The sequence below is a fragment of the Triticum aestivum genome, chromosome 1A (genome assembly GCF_018294505.1).
Source record: "Triticum aestivum cultivar Chinese Spring chromosome 1A, IWGSC CS RefSeq v2.1, whole genome shotgun sequence".
NCBI lineage: Eukaryota > Viridiplantae > Streptophyta > Magnoliopsida > Poales > Poaceae > Triticum > Triticum aestivum.
The window spans coordinates 478,153,880-478,175,756 of record NC_057794.1 but is presented as its reverse complement, the minus strand read 5'-3'; positions in this window follow the sequence as shown (position 1 = coordinate 478,175,756).

Sequence of the window (21,877 nt, the reverse complement as noted above, 5' to 3'; positions counted from 1 at the left end):
GAACGTAAGGCTCTTTTTACTCCTTTGCCTTATGCCCTCTGATCTGAGTCATTCTCTTCTCATTCAACGTGGGTTAAGGACTAGGCTCTCTTCTTCTGTCAGGTTCACGTGTTACTAATCCGTAGTAACTTATAGGATTGTTGGTTACCATCCTCAGTTCAGTTTCTACCACTTTGAGTATGTTGCCAGTTGAATCAGAACTTTATATGATGTTGTTGAGTGGTATTGCAAACTGTTGTGGATGTCTCAAATCTTTTTCTGAGCATTTACAACTGTTATGCTGTCCAATTTTCCCTAAAAATTATAATGTCTTTCATTGTGGTTGTGCTTTCAGATGGCCACTCGTGCTCAAAACCAAGTGGTTCGCCTGACCCGGTGCCTCGATGTGCCTGGTCATACTGCTATGTTAGTCCGGGTAATGATCGAGACGGGTTACCCTTGGTATCCCGAATACACTGTCGAAGAGCAATTCCGAGACTTTAATCAAAGCCAATATTTTTGCACCATCAGGATATTTCCTTCTTATCCTGGATCTACCGAGCCCCTACACTATTCCTATGGACTCGGGGTTACTGTTGAGATGGCTGTGCAGGATGCTGCCTATTCCATGATGACCATCATGCGAGTCCGGACTGGCCTGCTTCGGAACACTGAATTCCGTTACATGCCAGCTTCACTCCCGGGAGCACAAGGGTATCTCCAGGCTATCTATGCTGACTCCACACGTGAGGACTCACTAACTCGCACCACTGCCGAGATGCTCGAGGATAAGGACCGAGAGAATCGGGCCTTGAGACTGGAGCCTTTCAACACCCGTGCTAATCATTGGGCCACTTTGACTCGGTTTGCACCTGCTGTGCAAGCTGGATGTATGGATACAAGGGATCTATATCCTATGAGATCTGCTCTGCCAGACATGGTCGATTGGCGTGATGTGGGAGGCATCACCCACCCCATGATCCCCGCAGGCCACTTTTTGTTGGTCCAAGACCTCATCCTAGCCCCTATGGTCCACAAGCTCCTCAGGACCGTCTGTTCCTGGATGATCACGTTGAACTTCCAGGCTATGGAGGTGACTTCTATGAGGACTACTACGGAGCTGTCTGAGTTAGTAGTAGTATCACTAGTATTGTAATAGTTGTATTTCCATTGTCCTGCGTGACTTGTGGAATATGACATAGTGTGTAATCAATTCCGGAGGTGTAGAAAAAATAATGTATAGGAGCTTGGAATGCCTCCGATGAGATGTAACGTCTTTCATCATAGTTGTACTGTAGCCTGGGCTTGTACTAAACTATGTATGGTGTGTATGACCGTTGGTATATATATAGTAGTTCTATATTACCATGTCATACAGAAGAACATCTCTACATTCCGTGTTATCCATTACATTCTGCACTTCCTTGCTAAGTTGTGCCATCCTTATTTAAACCGTTGTCTTGATTTCTCCTAGGATGGTCAACACCCGCAGCAACCCTCCTGCCCCAGAGCAGGGGGAAGCTAGTGCAGTTAGGGGTGAAAATTTGCCTCAACCGCCTTCTCTGGCCGAAGTGATGCTGGAGGCGGAAAGAAACAAGCGTGCGACTAACCGCTTGCTGGAGCGGATTGAGCAGAACACTGCACGCCATCAGCGAAATGACTTGCTGTCAATCAATGACTTCATCAAGTTGTACCCACCAAAGTTTAACCATTCCGTCGAGCCCCTCGACGCGGATGACTGGCTTCGCAGCATCACCCACAAGCTATGTTCTGCCAACGTAGCCGAAGCTGATAAGGTTACTTATGCCGTCTATCACCTCGAAGGCCCTGCTAGCCTTTGTTGGGAAAATTTTGAAGCTATGCACCCGGTCGGCCAAATCATTACTTGGGCTGAATTCAGTGAGGCTTTCCGTGAGCATCACATTCCGGAAGGTCTCATAGATCGCAAGAGGGAAGAGTTCTGCAATTTCACCCAAGGAAGACTGACTGTGGATGCATATAGTCATGAATTTGGGAATCTGGCACGTTATGCTCCTGAAGAAGTATCTACCGACGCTAAGAAGCAGGCAAGGTTCCGCAAGGGACTTAGCCCTGAGCTTCGCCGCGATCTTCGTCTGCACGAGTGCACCTCCTTTCAGAAGTTGGTCAATAAAGCCATCAGTGCTGAGACAAGCCAGTCTGACTATGACGCTTCACGCAAGCACTCTCGTGATTTTGGCTCTTCATCCGGCTCTGGATCTCAGAAGCGCCGGGTGTGGATTCCAAGCACGGCACTGCCACCCAGGTTCATTCCGAGGCCATCCTTTGAGGCGCCTCGTCCCAACCAGCAGTTTGCACCGTCCAAGCCCTATGGTGGCCCCGCTGCTAATGCTGCACCACGCCCCAATGTTGTGACATGTTTCAAGTGTGGAGAGCCGGGTCACTATAGTCAAGAGTGTCCCCAGAACAACAACCCCAATCAGTCTGGAAAGTCCGTTGGTCGTGGTAAGACAGCGGGAAAGACATTCTACGCCAAGTTGGTCATCACTGCACATGGCCATGTCAACTATGTCTCAGGCGAGGAGGCTCATGAGGATCCTAACGTCATCCTTGGTACGCTCCTTGTTAATTGCCATCCGGCATCTGTTCTTTTCGATACAGGAGCATCTCATTCATTCATATCTGAGAGCTATGCTTGATTGCATAACACAACATTCTCTGACATGCCCACTACCATGGAAATTCAAACCCCTGGCTCTAGATGGCAAACTTCTAGAGTAAGCCATGGGAATGAAATTATTGTCGATAGACTTGTTTTCCTTGCATCTTTAATAGCTCTCAAGTCATCAGACATAAACATCATCTTGGGTATGGACTGGATGTCAGCTCATTATGCTAAGATTGATTGTGCCACTAGAACCGTTCAACTTACTCACCCATCGGGCAAGATAGTCAATGTTTTAACTCGAGTGGCCAAGCGCCAACTTTACTACCTAAATGCCAACCCCCTTCCAGACCTTGAAGATATTCCGGTAGTCCAGGACTTTCTAGATGTCTTTCCAGAAGAACTGCCAGGTGTTCCACCTGACAGGGATGTCGAGTTTGTGATAGACCTTGTTCCAGGAACCGTTCCAATTTCTAGAAGACCCTATAAGATGGCACCCTTAGAACTAGCCGAGCTTAAGAACCAACTCGACGAGTCCTTGAAAAAGGGTTTCATCCGTCCTAGTTCCTCTCCTTGGGCTTGCCCCGTCCTCTTCGTCAAAAAGAAGGATGGAATGGATTGGATGGTTGTTGATTATCGACCTGTCAACTTGGTCACTATCAAGAACAAGTATCCGCTTCCCAGGATCAACAATCTGTATGACCAGCTCGCTGGATCCTCAGTCTTTTCCAAGATGGATTTGAGGTTGGGCTACCATCAAATCAAAATCAGAAACAAGGACATTCCCAAAACGGCCTTTGTTACTCGTTATGGCCAATACGAGTACACCGTTATGTCCTTCGGTTTAACCAATGCCCCAGCCACCTTCTCTCGGTTAATGAACTCGGTCTTCATGGTGTATTTGGATAAATTCGTTGTAGTATACCTCGATGACATACTCATCTACTCCGGGAATGAAGAGGAACATGTCGAACATCTAAGGCTGGTATTGACGAAACTTCGAGAGCATCGCCTTTATGCCAAATTCTCCAGGTGTGAATTTTGGTTGCCAGAAGTGACCTATCTAGGCCATGTAATCTCTGGTAAGGGTATTGTTGTCAATCCCGAGCGAGTTCAAGCCATCCTTGATTGGACTCCACCTGAGACGGCCAAGCAATTTCGGAGCTTCCTTGGCTTAGCGAGCTATTGCCGCCACTTCGTCGAGAATTTCTCCAAGGTTGCTAAACCTCTAACTGAACTCCTCAAGAAAGATAAAAAGTTCGAGTGGAGCCCACAGTGTGAGTTCAGCTTTCAGGAACTGAAAAGACGCCTAACATCTGCTCCCGTACTGGTACCACCAGATTTCTCCAAGGACTTTATTATCTATTGCGACGCCTCGCGACAAGGACTAGGTTGCATACTCATGCAAGATCGTCAGGTAATTGCCTATGCTTCACAGCAATTACACCCACATGAGGAAAATTATCCCACACATGATCTAGAGCTTGCAGCTGTAGTCCATGCACTTAAAACTTGCCGACATTACCTCCTCGGTAATCGTTGCGAGATCTTCACCGATCACCAAAGTTTGAAATATATCTTCACCCAACCGGATTTGAATCTCAGACATCGACATTGGGTCGAGTTGATCTCGGATTACGACTTAGGAATAACTTACAACCCGGGAAAATCCAATGTCATGGCTGATGCGCTAAGTCATAAATCCTATTGTAACAACTTGATGTTACAACAAAGTCAACCACTTCTCCATGAGGAATTTCGTAAGCTTGATCTTCACATTGTTCCTCGAGGATTCCTATCCACCCTGGTGTCAAAACCTACCCTTACGGGTCAGATCATCAAGGCACAGAAGGTAGATTCGGGAATCTCCCATATTAAGAGAAACATTAAGAAAGGAGTCGCGAATTGTTTCTCCGTTGATGATCAAGGTGTCGTATATATACTTTGGAAACCGCTTAGTGGTTCCCAAGGCATGAAACCTGAGGCGGCTGATCCTTAAGGAAGCTCATGAATCCCCTCTCACCATTCATCCCGGTAGCACTAAGATGTATCAAGACCTACGCCAGAGGTTTTGGTGGACTAGGATGAAGAGAGAAATCGCTCAATTCCAGGACCAAGAGAGGGAATAATGCCATCTTCGTAGTGATCGACCGTCTTTCCAAAGTAGCCCATTTCCTACCTGTTCATGAGAGTATCACCGCTAGCCAACTAGCTGATTGATACATCTCCCGAATAGTGTCTCTTCATGGTGTCCCATTGGAAATTAACTCAGATCGTGGGAGTCTCTTCACCTCTCGATTTTGGGAAAGTTTCCAAAATGCTATGGGAACTCGTCTCTCTTTTAGCACCGCCTTCCATCCTCAATCAAGTGGTCAAGTAGAGCGAGTCAATCAAATTCTGGCAGATATGCTCCGAGGTTCTGTCATCTCATTCGGAATGAGTTGGGAGAAATGCCTTCCATTCGCGGAGTTTTCTTATAACAATAGTTATCAAGCTAGCTTGGGCAAAGCTCCTTTCGAAGTTCTGTATGGACGAAAATGTCGAACGCCTCTTAACTAGTCAGAAACCGGGGAAAGACAACTCTTTGGCCCGGATATGATCCAGGAAGCAGAATAGCAGGTTCGCGTTATTCGTGAGAAATTGAAAACGGCCCAATCTTTCCAAAAGAGTCAATATGACCGCAAGCATAAGCCTATGTCTTATGAAGTTGGCGAGAAGGCTTACCTTTGGGTTACACCTTTAAAGGGAACCCATCGATTCGGTATCAAGGGCAAGTTGGCTACTCGTTACATTGGACCCTTTCGCATTCTTGCCAAACGAGGAGAAGTTGCCTACCAATTGGAACTACCTTCGCATCTTTCCAGAGTTCACGATGTCTTCCACGTTTCTCAACTCAGGCGTTGCTTCGCGGATCCTATCCGTGGAGTGGACCACGAAACGCTTGATCTAAAAGATAACCTCTCATATCGGGAATATCACGTTCGTATCCTTGATCAAGCCGAGCGTACCACTCGATGCCATAATATCAAGTGTCTCAAGGTTCAATGGTCACACCATTCCGAGCAAGAAGCTACTTGGGAAAGGGAGGATCGTCTTCGACTCGAGTACCCCACCTTCTTCCCGGCGGATTCTAAATCTCAGGACGAGATTCGTTTGAGTGGGGGTGAGTTGTCACATCCTAGCTAGTCATGCTTTAGAATGTTGCATCATGTCTACCTTTCATCAGAAACTTGAATTGGGGAAGACAGAACCCCCAGCACCCCCTCTGGAATCAACTAAGGTTTACTAAAAATATTTTCAATGAACCTGAAATGCCCTTCTAAAAAGTTCACTCTCTTTGTCTTGGGTTAGAACCTCCGGCAAAATTGGTGCACAATTTTCTAGGTCAATAGAAGGTCATTGAATTATATCATATGTAATTTGTATTTGGGCATTTGAATGCTAGTAAATATTTTAAATGCTCAAATAATTCTGAAAATAAGTGTGGGCTGTTGGAAATATTCTAAACAGAGCCTCTGATTATTTTCAGGATTTTGAGAAGTGCCTAGCTATTTTTAATAAAGCCACAAACCTACAGGAAAAAATAGAAAATAGAAATTAAAAAAGAGGGAGAGAACTTACATGGCCGCAGCCCATCAGCCGGCCCACCTAGCGTCCCAGTGCTGTGCTGGCCCATGCCAGCCAGCTGCTTCGTCCCTGCCAGGCAGGCAGAGAGCTGACGCCGGCAAGCGCAAGCTCGCCAAGGCCCCAGCAGCTTGCCGCTTCACGCGCCTGGACACCGGATAGGCTCCACGTCGCCGACCTGACCCTGTGGACACCTGACTCGCCCCCTGCCTCTCTCCCTCGCTCCCCCGCACCATGGCTGACGCACCTGCCGCCGCACCGCCGCCGTAGTCACGCCCTCCGTCGTCCCCGCGCTGAGCCACCGTGTCTAGAAGCTCTGCAACAACCTCGTCCGACTCCGCCATCGCCGGAGATCCTCTTCGTCGTCGCCACTGCATCAGCTCGTCCCCGACCGCGCCGTCCATTCCTACGTGACCACCGTGAGCTCAGCTACCTCCCCATCCTCTCCGTTGGCTTTCTCGTGCACCGTAGCAACTGCACGAAGCTTCACCGCACGCGCCACCGCCGAGCTCGTCGCCGACGTGTTTCCGGCCAACCACCGGCCACACCACCGTGTCCAACACACTCACTGCACCCCCAGGAGGCCGTAGCACCCCTCTACGCCACCTGCCGTGCCTCCTAAAACCATTTCCGTGCATGCTCGAACTCCGGCCGCTGCCTGGCTCGACGCCGGCGTCATCTCCGGCCACCCCCGCACACACCGCTTGCTCCACTCGGCGCACGAGTTCACCAGCAGCACATAGATGCCCTCCGCCGGCCATTTGGTCGCCGGACGAGGAATCCCGACACCCTCCGCCGCGTCTATCCTCACCGGCGGGTTTGACCCATTGACCTTGACTGGGTGGGCCAGTGTCAGGACCCCGACTCGATGTCACATCGATCTAGCCGGTAACACCTCATATCACTTTGCGGCCTCACGCACGGTATCCCCACGGGTGTCGCCTTACCTTTGCCCGGGACCGTTTGCGCCTTTTGGCTCACGTATATGATAGTGTCGCTAGCAACCATATGATAAAGAGCCCGGGCTGACATGACTAGTCGTAAACCCAAAGTGGCACAGACTTACAGGGACAGGCATCCATGACCCAGCTTCGAACGTGTCGGTCATCAGCAAGTGGGTCCGGGCTGTAGCACTAGGCTAGCAGGACTCCGGTAAAACCGGGCTGTAGCGGGCTAACAGGACTCCGGTACTCAAAGCGTGACATTTCCCCGAAGGGACAGACACAGGAACGAAGAAGGACACATGTCGGCCAGCCTAAGTGTTCCGGAGCAGTAGCAAGCTACCATGGCTCAGTGGAAAACACTAGGAGACATTTCCCGGTAAGAGAGGCTACTAAAGATAAACAACTAGATGGTCAGATCCCACACATACCAAGCATTTCAATAACATACACACAATATGCTCGATATGTGCAAATACAACATGGCATCACAACATGACTCTAAAACTCAAGTATTTTAATCAATAGGCTCCGGGGAGCGAGATATTACAAACATGGGTCTCATGACCCAACAATCAGAGCATACAAATCAAAGCACACGCGGAAGCTATCATGTCTGAGTACAGACATCTATAAATGAAAAAGGCTGAGAAGCCTGACTATCTATCAGATCCTGCCGAGGGCACAAGATCGTAGCTGAGGTATCAAGCTAAACGTCGAAGTCCACGTGGAACTACTAGCGAGACCGAAGTCTCTCTGCAAAAACATAAAATAGGCAAACGTGAGTACAAATGTACCCAGCAAGACTTACATCAGAACTATCTACATATGCATCATTATCAACAAAGGGGGTGGAGGGGTTTGACTGCAGCAAGCCAGCTTTGACTCGGTGGCTATCCTAACTACGACTGCAAGCGACTCTTTTGAGGTGGCGCACACGAGTCCACATATTCACCATATCAATACACCACTATGGATCCGCTCCCGTCTCCCTACGAGAACGCCATCCATAGCACTCACGCTTATCTTGCGTATTTTAAAGTATCCACTTTCACTTGTCTATGAACTGATATAAGCAACCCAGAAGTCCTTTACCACGGACACGGCTATTCGAATAGATGATGTTAACCCTGCAGGGGTGTACTTCTTCACACACGCTCTCACCACTTACCGCCGTTTACACGACATGTACTCGGCAACCTTCAAGCGGAAGCCCAACGTGGGTGTCTGCCACGACCTACCTAATCACCTAAGTATCTAGTCCAGGTTTATCGCCTATTCGGGTTCCATCCATGAGGAGATCCGGCCGGAGTTTCGCTCACAGCCCCAAACGATGTGTACAGGGTTCAGTGACACCAAACGGGTGCCCGGTTTACCCGGCCACGTGCCTACCGCATCACAGCCCACCCCTACGGTCAGCGCTGCGCACGGCCTCCAGCATACTACAAACACCAGAAACTACTTGCAACTCCTGGACAGAGGACAAGGGTGATCAAGAAGCCGAGAGGGTCCATTGGTTTCGGGCCCAATGCGTGGTAGTAGCTGAATCATGGATCACAAACACAGAACTCAGTTCCTGAGGACGGCTGCAATGAGACAACCCACCATTTACTCCTACATGGCCTCTCACCGCTACCTTTACCAAATCGTGTTCACACACTTAGCTCACACACAATAGGACATGTTCACACGCCTCTGATTCATCCCCGATGAATCAGACCTAACTCAACTCTAAGAAGTAGCAGGCATGACAAACAAACATGAATGAGTAGGCACAACAGGGCTCAAACAACTCCTACTCATGCTAGTGGGTTTCATCTAATTACTGTGGAATGACAGGTCATGCAGAGGATAAAGGGGTTCAGCTACCGCAGCAAGTAACAGATGAATCGATGTTGTCCTAATGCAGTAAAAGAGAGCAGGAGCGAGAGAGTGGGATTGTATCGGAATGAACAAGGGGGTTTTGCTTGCCTGGCACTTCTGAAGATAACATTGAGTCTTCATTAGTGTCAACGATCACATCATCGGTATCACGTCTATCGAGAGGGGACAAATACCGGCAACACAGAAAGGAACACAATCAATGCAATGCAAAATATGATGCATGCTCATGACATGGCAATATGAATGTGTTTTGAGCTAATGCAACTAGCAACAGATTAAATGAAGTTGGTTTGAATATAAAATTCAAATTCAAACTCCATATGTGATTATTTAAATGCCCTTAGTATGATTTGTGCTAAACAGCATCTATAAGTTGTTCTAACATGCATGAAAATGGTACAGATGGATTCCTTGAATTTTTCTGATAATTTTTCATATATAATTTATTTAATTTGGAGTTACGGTTGAATTTCTATGATTTATTGAAGTTTTAGGCATTTTCTGGAATTTCAGAATTAAATTAAATCCAGAAAATGAGTTATGACATCAGCACTGCGTCATGCTTGCATCAGCAAGTCAACAGGGCTGCCCCGGGTCAAACCTGACGTGTGGGGTCCACACGTCAGTGACACAGGGGCTAATCCTGCGTTGACCCGGGCTTTGACCCACTACGGGGCCCACTGTCAGTGGCTGTGGGGGTGTTTAGGGCGTCATTAGTGCTAATTAGGCGTGCCATGTCGGCAGTCGCCGGAGTGTCGCCGGCGACGACCACGGCCGACAGCGGAGGTGCACCGTGCGCTCACTACGGAGCACCATTTGACGTGCGGTTTGCTCCTACGGGTTCCTGGGAGGAAGGCGCATCTAAAAAGGCAAGTGACAGCAGCTGGGGTGGCCGGAGCTGCCGGCGGCGAGCTCCTTTGCGGCTGCCGGAGTTCGGGCAATCTCGGGGTCGGGGTTAGGGAGCACGGCAGGAGGAGCTGGGGCGTGCTACGGACTCCTGAGATCACGGTGAGCACGTCAGTGGGCTCGGATACGAGCTGGGGTGGCTGTGGCCACGGCCACACCATGGCCGGCGGCGAGAGATTCTCGGGCAAAGTGGTGGGGCTAGCTAGAGAGGGAGGTGGGGCACGGGGAGAGGAGGAATCAGCACAGGAGCTCACAGCGGGTGCAGTGGTGGCCTCGGCGAGCTCGGGGAGGCACCGGAGCCGACGAATTTGACGAAGATGGCCGGCGGCTCCGAGGTAGAAGACGACGTCGATGGCGGCGATGCGGCACGTCCAGGGCCTCGTGGCTCGTTGAGGAGGTAGAGGGAGGACCCGCGGAGCTTCCTGGGGCGTCGGTGAGGCTAGGGGTGGACGGTGGTCATGGGTACGGCGACGATGGCGGCGAGCTCCGCTCGGTGGTGTGCGCGAGAGGGAAACAGAGGAGGGAATGGGGTCCAGGGGAAGAGAGGGGAGGTGCAGGGGCGAGGGCGTCTCCGTGGCGTCGCGAGGGAGTCGGGGAGGCTGCCACGGCGAAGCAGGAGGTGGCCGGCGCTCTTCGGGCGCGCGCCACGCCTCGCCTCTGCCTACTGGCAGAGGAAGAAGAGGACAAGGGGGAGGAGGAGGTGGGCTGGGCCGCCAGGTGGGGGGGGGAGAAGCTGGGCCGGCTACAGGTAAGTGGCCTGGGTAAAACTCTCTCTCCTTTTTCTAATTATTTCAGTTTTTCTATTTTGCAGGTTTGTTTTGAATTTGGTTTTGAAACCAATTCAATTTATTTTGCTTCTGACAATATTTTTAGGAGCTGAAAGAATTAAAACAATGCTCCACAAAATATTTCAGAATTATTGGACCTATATTTATTTAATAGTAGATATAAATCCAATTCAAATAATTATTGATTTAATTCAAATGCCCAATTTAAATGTTTCTGAGACACCAAAAATATTGGTTTGGATTTTACCTCTTGCCAATATTTCCAGAGGATAACAGGAACATTTTCTTGGACTTATTTGAAGCGATTCTATCTTGATCATTTTTAAAAGGATTCTGAGGCTTTTGAAAATTCCCCAATTCAAATTTCATTTGAATTTAAACATGATGCACACCTGAGGTCTAGCCTAGTGCATGACAGGACCAGGGATGTGACAACTCACCCCCACTAAACAAAAATCTCGTCCCGAGATTCAAGCTTAGGGTAAGGTGAAGGGGGAACGCAAACTAGCATAATCTTCACGATCCAGGGTGCACTTCATAGGAACGTTGATTCGATCACCATCATTGTCTCGAAGTCTTGCTCTGAAAAATCCTGTCAACATAACATGGAGGGAAGGAAAACTCTAGAAGAATTAATCTTCTCAAAGAACGAACAACTCAGGATTAACTCACGGAATGAGACATAGAACCATCTCTCGGGTTGAGACACGAGATACACATCAAGAGGGGTGGAGAGAAACGGATGACGAAGGTTCACTAGGTGGACAACGATTCCACACCTAAGAAGGTGGTGAACGGTTGTCAACGTAGCGAGGAGTTGAGTTGCCATGATACCACAACGAGACACCTTCGGAACCGTGACTCGTAGATATCTCCCCTTAAGTGGCAAAAAGAATTACCTTTGATATAGAGATCATTGAGACTCTCTATATCAGCCTAAGGCAAATCACAGCAATCGATTGGCGGGGTCGGTAGAATGGCATACTCAGACTTGGATGATGTGGATTACCTTGTTGAAGACAACGTAATGGATGATTTTGCTTATCACCGGAAATGGAAGAGACCCATGGTGGAATGGCACATTGGCGGTGCAAGCTGGGAACAAAATGCAAATGCTGGGAATGTTTCTGGTAACTGGGGAAGAACCCAACAGTGGAGAGTGAATTCACTGTTTGAAAAGATCATAGCATTGCCGAGGAAACTGAGAGGAATCCCAGTTAGTGCTGATGATAACTCGTAGCGCTTGTGCGTGCTCTCAAGAACTTGAGCATTTCCATAATCATCAAGATTTTATCAACATCCGTGTCAAGGATCCTGGCAACACAACTTGCTACCATGATGAATGGTGATGGAGGATGCAGATGCAAAGGAAGATAACACCTTCTCAGATTTCACCCTTGGCGGGGCCAAGGAAATAAAATCTGGATGATCAACCGAGAGACATTTAGCACTCCGCTTCTAATGTTCTCCTTGATGTGCTAGTGTAACCCACTCATGGATATGGTTTGATATCTAGAACATCAAGTAAAAAGGTCGGACTTCGGAACACAGAAATCCATAGGGGTAACTAGGGAATAAATCCTACGACATCCCTATGGGGAGGTGGCCAACTTCATCAATCAAGATATTATAATAACAGGTCTTCCGGCTGGGTGTGTTGGCCACGACATCCACTTTACCGGTTATTGCGCGACCAATATTATAATTCTTGGGAAATATTCCAACCATCATATCTGCCTGAGATTCAGATCTGGTTGGTGTCAGGATATTCCATACTCATCGAGTCTAGGAAGAAAAACGGAAGTTTGCAACACAAATCAATGAGATGACGTTGCGAGATTCTCGAGGAATGAACTACGATAGTAAGCTCCAAAACATGAGCTGGTTCTGCTACAACATGTGAACACGATGTCCAAGACAAGCATGACCACAAAGTAGTCTTATAATAAAACACTACCGAGTTCAGGAGGGGGAACCATCATTAATGACATCGAAGTCTCCACGTGTGGAAGTCCAAAGAGTTCACCTTGGACAGACTCCTTTATCTTGAACAACTCAATCAGTGGCTTGGTGTGCTAGGATATACATATAGAATGGAGGTTGCAAATCTCCAGACCACAGAATACTTCGCACGTATGCATGACTGATTTGGGATGATTCCAAAGGAAACAACATTGACTTTCTCGAATCCACGGCGGCAACTTGCATCAGATGCACATGAATTAAAGGAAGTCACTACCTTCATCCAAACATATGCTTCATGAGCTAGCATGAACAAATGCTTTCAAAAGTTTCCAACACTAACTTAATGTTCAACAAAATCATGGAGGAGATAAGGATGTTGTCAATGGGCTCAACAACAATTCATCTAGGTTTCCTTTTAAAAGGAATTCCATAGTTAAGTGAACACGGTGATAGCATTGGTCAGACCAAAGATGTAATGGTGTATGCTCGAGGGATCAACCACGAATAAGACAACATTACGAGCATCGTTGGTACTGATTTGATTTGACGATAGCCCACACTCAAATCAAAGGATTGATAAGACAATAGGTCCAGCAACTGATCACAAGGACCAATCGATGAAGATATCATCTTTCTTCAACACACACTACACAAGAATATCCCTTTGGAACGAACTAAGTCAGGCAAGCTTTTATCTTCCAACTCTCCAAGTTGTTGTCTAGCTTAACCAACTAGCTCAGGGATATCTAACACCGATTCTTGGAGAGAAGGTGGCTCACAAGAAACCAACTTGATCACGAGCTCAACATAACAGTCAGGTGACAGCCTGGTGATACTTTCGAGAAGATATTCGGAAAATCACGAACCACCGATATGTTACTAAGCTCGAGAACAATCTCGCTTTTGAGGGCAAGACAATATGATCAAATGAGTGAGGACTTGACAAGATCCTAACTCATCAATCGAAGGGTGCACCGAAATAAGGACTAGGTAGCACGATCAGTCTTAGAAGGATGATTCGAAAACCAACACGCTAAGAATGAAATTATTGTCCCTTAACTACCAAGCAACAAGGTTGCTGGGAGTATTGATTTCACACATCACAATTCATTTGTCGGTATTCCGGTTGCATCAACACGATGGCCGAGGAATGACCAATGATGGCAAGAAGTATCACTATACCAAGAGTTCATAGGATGGTGTGCAATTCCTATAACAATTCCGATATAAAGATGGTAATACTCCAAGGTAGAACAGAACAAAAGCTGGATTAGCAATTTGATCTGCGGAGCACAACTTCTTTGACCCAATCCTGGATATGGAGGAGGTACTAGAGTTTTTTTCTCCTAGTCATTCTGAATGGAATGGCTTGACGGACCACAAGAGCAATAGGCATCGATGAACGAATGCACACATAATCTTGACTATCAATTGATAGACGAGGGTCAGAAGACAACTAAAGAGGGACAACTCAAAGGAACATACAATTTTCTGAGTTGTGGATGCATGGATTAGCATGTCGAACGAGTTCAACATATTTCTTCCGGACAATCCATGCGGAAAGGTAGAACTGGCAGAGTCACAATTATGAATGGAGAACCCATCGAGAGCACTCCTGTTGTGATCTTTTGATCCAACAAACTTTTGCCGTAAGTGGTTCATGGTATTTGGAAGAAGAAGATACCACAGACTTCAAGGACTATCACAAAGGTTACTAATATCCTAAAGGCACTAGCAATTACTATCAACATGAAGTAGGTAGAGTGAATCTCGGGTTCAGAACCCAGGAGTAGAATACCTACTACTAAGTAGCATCACGGAATGCTTTCGAGGATAAAGGCCAGAATCTCACACTGGGAACACAAAACGTTGCTAGATTACTAGGTGACTCCCTAAATACCTAGGGTCATAATAATAACTCCACATAAAGGTCGAGGCAGTAGAGTACCTCAGCTCAACAATTTGTGTGATTAACCTGGCCTAAAAGACATTGAAACCAGAGGAAAAAGGATTTTGCAAATGCATCAGACCCTTTGGAAACCTGGGATGACTCGGACAGCATAACGGCTGTAAATGCTCAGAAAAGATTTGAGACATTCACAAAAATGGTGGCATAACCACTCAGAAGCACCATATCAAGGTCTCGAGATCAACAATTAACATACAGAGTAGTAGGAACTGAACTGAGACTTAGATCCTACAATCTTATAAGTCCACTGATTAGTAACACGTGATCCTAATAGAAAGAAGAGATAGCCTAGTTCTTAATCCCCGTAGAAGAGAGGATGATGACTCAGATCAGAAGGCCATGAGGTATAAGGAGTAAAAGAGCCTTATGTTCCATCCCACAATCAATTCCCTTATATAACTAAAGAATTTCTAGACTCAACTTCGACCAGTTTGGCTTGGTAATCCTACAGGCAGTCAAGCTCTGATACCAACGCTGTCAGGACCCCGACTCGATGTCACATCGATCTAGCCGGTAACACCTCATATCACTTTGCGGCCTTACGCACGGTATCCCCACGGGTGTCGCCTTACCTTTGCCCGGGACCGTTTGCGCCTTTTGGCTCACGTATATGATAGTGTCGCTAGCAACCATATGATAAAGAGCCCGGGCTGACATGACTAGTCGTAAACCCAAAGTGGCACAGACTTACAGGGACAGGCATCCATGACCCAGCTTCAAACGTGTCGGTCATCAGCAAGTGGGTCCGGGCTGTAGCACTGGGCTAGCAGGACTCCGGTAAAACCGGGCTGTAGCGGGCTAACAGGACTCCGGTACTCAAAGCGTGACATTTCCCCGAAGGGACAGACACAGGAACGAAGAAGGACACATTCCGGCCAGCCTAAGTGTTCCGGAGCAGTAGCAAGCTACCATGGCTCAGTGGAAAACACTAGGAGACATTTCCCGGTAAGAGAGGCTACTAAAGATAAACAACTAGATGGTCAGATCCCACACATACCAAGCATTTCAATAACATACACACAATATGCTCGATATGTGCAAATACAACATGGCATCACAACATGACTCTACAACTCAAGTATTTTAATCAATAGGCTCCGGGGAGCGAGATATTACAAACATGGGTCTCATGACCCAACAATCAGAGCATACAAATCAAAGCACACGCGGAAGCTATCATGTCTGAGTACAGACATCTATAAATGAAAAAGGCTGAGAAGCCTGACTATCTATCAGATCCTGCCGAGGGCACAAGATCGTAGCTGAGGTATCAAGCTAAACGTCGAAGTCCACGTGGAACTACTAGCGAGACCGAAGTCTCTCTGCAAAAACATAAAATAGGCAAACGTGAGTACAAATGTAACCAGCAAGACTTACATCAGAACTATCTACATATGCATCATTATCAACAAATGGGGTGGAGGGGTTTGACTGCAGCAAGCCAGCTTTGACTCGGTGGCTATCCTAACTACGACTGCAAGCGACTCTTTTGAGGTGGCGCACACGAGTCCACATATTCACCATATCAATACACCACTATGGATCCGCTCCCGTCTCCCTACGAGAACGCCATCCATAGCACTCACGCTTATCTTGCGTATTTTAAAGTATCCACTTTCACTTGTCTATGAACTGATATAAGCAACCCAGAAGTCCTTTACCGCGGACACGGCTATTCGAATAGATGATGTTAACCCTGCAGGGGTGTACTTCTTCACACACGCTCTCACCACTTACCGCCGTTTACACGACATGTACTCGGCAACCTTCAAGCGGAAGCCCAACGTGGGTGTCGGCCATGACCTACCTAATCACCTAAGTCTCTAGTCCAGGTTTATCGCCAATTCGGGTTCCATCCATGAGGAGATCCGGCCGGAGTTTCGCTCACAGCCCCAAACGATGTGTACAGGGTTCCGTGACACCAAACGGGTGCCCGGTTTACCCGGCCACGTGCCTACCGCATCACAGCCCACCCCTACGGTCAGCGCTGCGCACGGCCTCCAGCATACTACAAACACCAGAAACTACTTGCAACTCCTGGACAGAGGACAAGGGTGATCAAGAAGCCGAGAGGGTCCATTGGTTTCGGGCCCAATGCGTGGTAGTAGCTGAATCATGGATCACAAACACAGAACTCAGTTCCTGAGGACGGCTGCAATGAGACAACCCACCATGTACTCCTACATGGCCTCTCACCGCTACCTTTACCAAATCGTGTTCACACACTTAGCTCACACACAATAGGACATGTTCACACGCCTCTGATTCATCCCCGATGAATCAGACCTGACTCAACTCTAAGCAGTAGCAGGCATGACAAACAAACATGAATGAGTAGGCACAACAGGGCTCAAACAACTCCTACTCATGCTAGTGGGTTTCATCTAATTACTGTGGAATGACAGGTCATGCAGAGGATAAAGGGGTTCAGCTACCGCAGCAAGTAACAGATGAATCGATGTTGTCCTAATGCAGTAAAAGAGAGCAGGAGCGAGAGAGTGGGATTGTATCGGAATGAACAAGGGGGTTTTGCTTGCCTGGCACTTCTGAAGATAACATTGAGTCTTCATTAGTGTCAACGATCACATCATCGGTATCACGTCTATCGAGAGGGGACAAATACCGGCAACACAGAAAGGAACACAATCAATGCAATGCACAATATGATGCATGCTCATGACATGGCAATATGAATGTGTTTTGAGCTAATGCAACTAGCAACAGATTAAATGAAGTTGGTTTGAATATAAAATTCAAATTCAAACTCCATATGTGATTATTTAAATGCCCTTAGTATGATTTGTGCTAAACAGCATCTATAAGTTGTTCTAACATGCATGAAAATGGTACAGATGGATTCCTTGAATTTTTCTGATAATTTTTCATATATAATTTATTTAATTTGGAGTTACGGTTGAATTTCTATGATTTATTGAAGTTTTAGGCATTTTCTGGAATTTCAGAATTAAATTAAATCCAGAAAATGAGTTATGACATCAGCACTGCGTCATGCTTGCATCAGCAAGTCAACAGGGCTGCCCCGGGTCAAACCTGACGTGTGGGGTCCACACGTCAGTGACACAGGGGCTAATCCCGCGTTGACCCGGGCTTTGACCCACTACGGGGCCCACTGTCAGTGGCTGTGGGGGGTGTTTAGGGCGTCATTAGTGCTAATTAGGCGTGCCACGTCGGCAGTCGCCGGAGTGTCGCCGGCGACGACCACGGCCGACAGCGGAGGTGCACCGTGCGCTCGCTACGGAGCACCATTTGACGTGTGGTTTGCTCCTACGGGTTCCTGGGAGGAAGGCGCATCTAAAAAGGCAAGTGACAGCAGCTGGGGTGGCCGGAGCTGCCGGCGGCGAGCTCCTTTGCGGCTGCCGGAGTTCGGGCAATCTCGGGGTCGGGGTTAGGGAGCACGGCAGGAGGAGCTGGGGCGTGCTACGGACTCCTGAGATCACGGTGAGCACGTCAGTGGGCTCGGATACGAGCTGGGGTGCTGTGGCCACGGCCACGCCATGGCCGGCGGCGAGAGATTCTCGGGCAAAGTGGTGGGGCTAGCTAGAGAGGGAGGTGGGGCACGGGGAGAGGAGGAATCAGCACAGGAGCTCACAGCGGGTGCAGTGGTGGCCTCGGCGAGCTCGGGGAGGCACCGGAGCCGACGAATTTGACGAAGATGGCCGGCGGGTCCGAGGTAGAAGACGACGTCGATGGCGGCGATGCGGCACGTCCGGGGCCTCGTGGCTCGTTGAGGAGGTAGAGGGAGGACCCGCGAAGCTTCCTGGGGCGTCGGTGAGGCTAGGGGTGGACGGTGGTCATGGGTACGGCGACGATGGCGGCGAGCTCCGCTCGGTGGTGTGCGCGAGAGGGAAACAGAGGAGGGAATGGGGTCCAGGGGAAGAGAGGGGAGGTGCAGGGGCGAGGGCGTCTCCGTGGCGTCGCGAGGGAGTCGGGGAGGCTGCCACGGCGAAGCAGGAGGTGGCCGGCGCTCTTCGGGCGCGCGCCACGCCTCGCCTCTGCCTACTGGCAGAGGAAGAAGAGGACAAGGGGGAGGAGGAGGTGGGCTGGGCCGCCAGGTGGGGGGGGGAGAAGCTGGGCCGGCTACAGGTAAGTGGCCTGGGTAAAACTCTCTCTCCTTTTTCTAATTATTTCAGTTTTTCTATTTTGCAGGTTTGTTTTGAATTTGGTTTTGAAACCAATTCAATTTATTTTGCTTCTGACAATATTTTTAGGAGCTGAAAGAATTAAAACAATGCTCCACAAAATATTTCAGAATTATTGGACCTATATTTATTTAATAGTAGATATAAATCCAATTCAAATAATTATTGATTTAATTCAAATGCCCAATTTAAATGTTTCTGAGACACCAAAAATATTGGTTTGGATTTTACCTCTTGCCAATATTTCCAGAGGATAACAGGAACATTTTCTTGGACTTATTTGAAGCGGTTTTATCTTGATCATTTTTAAAAGGATTCTGAGGCTTTTGAAAATTCCCCAATTCAAATTTCATTTGAATTTAAACATGATGCACACCTGAGGTCTAGCCTAGTGCATGACAGGACCAGGGATGTGACAGCCAGGTTGACTCCCCTGAGTCTATGACAAGTGGGCCCCCCTTCTGCTAATTAACCCAGATTAGTTTTAACTAAATCTAATTAGTTTAAATAACTACTGACACATGGGACCCACTGGTCAGGTTGACCTGGACGTCCCCGTTGACCACTAACGTCACCCTGATGCACTGCTGATGCAATAACTAATTTCTGGATTTATTTTTATATAGAGAATTCCAGAAATTGTTGCAAACTTTAAAAAATCATAGAAATTAATCTGTAACTCCAAATGAAAAGATTTATATATGAATTTTGATCAGAAAAATTCAATCTATCCATTGGTAATAGTTTCATGAATGACAAAACAAGTTAACCTTGCTGTTTAAGAAAAATAAGATAATGAACTAATATGGCTATGTTAAATGAACTAACATTTGAATCTTTGATTCAAATGGGTTCATTCCTTTCTGTTTTAGCGTTCTTTAGGCCATGTCATAGCATGCATCATATTGTTGCATATTGTCATGTGTTGATTATGTTCGGTGTGTCTTTCGTGGTAGGTTCTGCCTCCGAGGATAACCCCGAATATCCGTCTGAAGGGCAGTACCCTACTACCACTACATCAGGCAAGCAGCCCCATTGATCATATCGATACAATCCCATGTTCTCGCCTCTGCTCTCATTTATTGCATTAAGAAAACAACGGTTCAAACTGCTGTGTGCTATGGTAGTTGAACCCTTATCCTCTGCATGACCTGTCATTGCCACAGTAACTAGATGAAACCCACTAGCATGTGTAGGAGTTGATTGAGCCTTGTATGTGTTTCCTAGATTGCTATGCCTGCTATGCTTAGAGTTGTGTTAGGTCTGGTTCATCTAGGTGATGCGCTAGGGTGAAATGATTATGTTGGTAATGTGAGGGATGTGTTGAACATGATTTGGTAAAGGTATCGATGAGAGGCCATGTAGGAGTACATTGTGGGTTGTTTCATTGAGGCCGTCCCTAAGAACTGAGATCTGTATGTGTGATTTAAGATTCAGTTACTACCATACATTGGGCCCGAAACCAATGGACCCTCTCGGCTTCTTAATCACCCTAGTACTCTGTCCAGGAGTTGCAATTAGTTTCTGGTGTTTGTAGGTTATGTGTTGGCGGCCGTGCGTAGCACTGACCCTAGGGGTGGGCTATGTTGCGGTAGATACACCGTGGCCGGTATGCCGGGCGCCCGTTTGGCGTCTCGGGACCCTGTTCACATCGTTCGGGGCCGTATGTGGAAACCTCGGCCGGACTCCCTGCGGATGGAACCTGGATAGGCGATAAACCTGGACTAGAGACTCGAGTGTTTAGGTAGGCCGTGGCCGACACCCTCGTTGGGCTTTCTGCTTGAAGGTTGCCGAGTACATGTCGTGTAAACGGCTGTAAGTGGTGAAAGCGTGTATGAAGAATTACACCCCTGCAGGGTTAACATCATCTATTCGAATAGCCGCGTCTGTGGTAAAGGACTACTTGGTTGCCTATACAGTTCATAGACAAGTTAATGGATACTACTAAAAGACTCAAGAGAAGTGTGAGTACCGAGGATGGCCCTCTCGTAGGATGACGAGGGAGGATCCCCGGTGGAGTATTGTGTTGGTGATTAGTGGACTCGTGTGCAAAAACTATTTGACTAGTGGTGTCCCGCAGGATAGCTTAGCCAAGAGTCAAAGCTGGCTTGCTGCAATAACTCCACCACCTTTTTGAGAATGAGCATGTATAGTAGGTTCTAATGTAAGACTTGTTGAGTACCTTTGTACTCATGTTTGTTTAATTACTGTTTTCAGACGACAACACCGCCCCCTCCGATGGGTTTTATGTAGATCTCGACGTCGATGAGTGACTTGCCACCGAGGTGGTGATCCTAGCCATGGAGGGCCATATGTAGATAGAAAGGCTTCGAGAAGCCTTCTTTCTTTCTAGTGTTTGTACTCAGACTATTTTGCTTCCGCATGTGCTTGTATGCTTGTATGACTTGAGTGTCGGGTCATGTGACCCCTACCTGTACGTACTTGTTATGTATGGCTCTTTGGAGCCTTTAAATAAAGTACTTGAGTTGTAGAGTTTTGTTGTGATGCCATGTTGTATTTGCACATATCGAGCATATTCTGTGTATGATTGAAATGCTTGGTATGTGTGGGATCCGAAAATCTAGTTGTTTATCCTTGGCAGCCTTTCTTATGGGGAAATGTAGTCTAGTGCTCCTCAAGCCATAGTAGTCCGCTACAGCCCGGTTCACCGGAGTCCTACTAGCCCAGCACTACTGCTCAGGACACTTGACTGGCCGGCTTGTGATTCACTTTGTTCCTATGTCTGTCCCTTCGGGGAAATGTCACACAGTGACTTCCGGAGTCTTGCCTACCCTGCTACAACCCGGGTTCCCCGGAGTCCTATTAGCCCAGTGCTACAGCCCGGATTCACACGCTGATGACCGACATGCTCGATGTGATTCATGTATGCCTATCTCCATAGGTCTGTGCCGCTTTGGGTTCACGACTAGGCATGTCGGCTCGGGTTCTCTGTCATATGGATGCTAGCGACACTATCATATACGTGAGCCAAAAGGCACAAACGGTCCCGGGCCATG